Here is a 930-nt window from a genome sequence, read left to right as displayed (position 1 = left end):
CAGATTGGTGTCCTTGGGTTCCACATATCTCACAATCCGATGAAACTGCGGCTACAGTATTCGGGTTCGTGTACATATGCTCGACTTTGAGGGCTAATGCGTCCATATTAGCTTGCATCATGTCTATAGAGCTTAGTTCATGCACTCCTCCTTGGGCTTCCTTCTTCTCAACTGTCGCTCGTTCGACTCCCCATGATTGGTGGTTTTGAGCCATGTCTTCAATGAGGGCACTAGCTTCAGGATAAGGTTTGTTCATCAGAGCACCGCCTGCGGCAGCGTCGATGGTCATCTTTGTGTTATAATGAAGTCCATTATAGAAGGTTTGAATGATTAACCAGTTTTCTAATCCATGATGTGGGCATGCTCGTAACAACTCTTTATATCTCTCCCAAGCTTCAAACAACGATTCTCTTTGGTTTTGGGTAAATCTAGTTATATGGTTTCGAAGAACGGCGGTCTTACTCGGGGGAAAATATCTAGCAAGAAAAACTCTTCTAAGGTTATCCCAAGTCGTAATGGAATTGGGTGGAAGGGAATCTAACCATGATAGGGCTTTATCTTTGAGGGAAAAAGGAAATAATCTTAAACGTATTGCCTCAGGAGAAACTCCATTGGTTTTAAAAGTATCTGCTAATTGAAGAAATATTTTTAAATGTTGGTTAGGGTTCTCGGTAGCGAGACCCGCGAATTGTCTCTGTTGCACTAATTGCAACAGGGATGGTTTAAGTTCAAAATTATTAGCTGGTATAGTTGGGTTTACTATACTAGAACTAGGTTCTTCGTTAGATGGTTGAGCGAAATCTTTAAGAGGTCTTTGGTTTTGATCTTTGGCCATAGCTCTCTTAATTCTATGAAAGAATAAACGTGCGCGAGCGTAACGTTCAGGTTCCGCCAGAGGGTTTACTAAGCTTAAACTTCTGGTACTACGAG

At 41.8% G+C, this 930-nt stretch overlaps 1 non-coding gene across 1 annotated transcript; it reads left to right on the top strand.

Moving 5' to 3' along the window:
* Window positions 1–344: 344 nt before the first annotated feature.
* Window positions 345–451, top strand: LOC127099366 (small nucleolar RNA R71). Its single transcript, XR_007793877.1, has one exon. It is a non-coding gene; the product is annotated as a small nucleolar RNA R71 (small nucleolar RNA).
* The last annotated feature ends 479 nt before the right edge of the window (window positions 452–930 follow it).

The sequence above is a fragment of the Lathyrus oleraceus genome, chromosome 6 (genome assembly GCF_024323335.1).
Source record: "Lathyrus oleraceus cultivar Zhongwan6 chromosome 6, CAAS_Psat_ZW6_1.0, whole genome shotgun sequence".
NCBI lineage: Eukaryota > Viridiplantae > Streptophyta > Magnoliopsida > Fabales > Fabaceae > Lathyrus > Lathyrus oleraceus.
The sequence above is the reverse complement of the archived record's forward strand: the minus strand, read 5'-3'. Positions and strand labels throughout refer to the sequence as shown.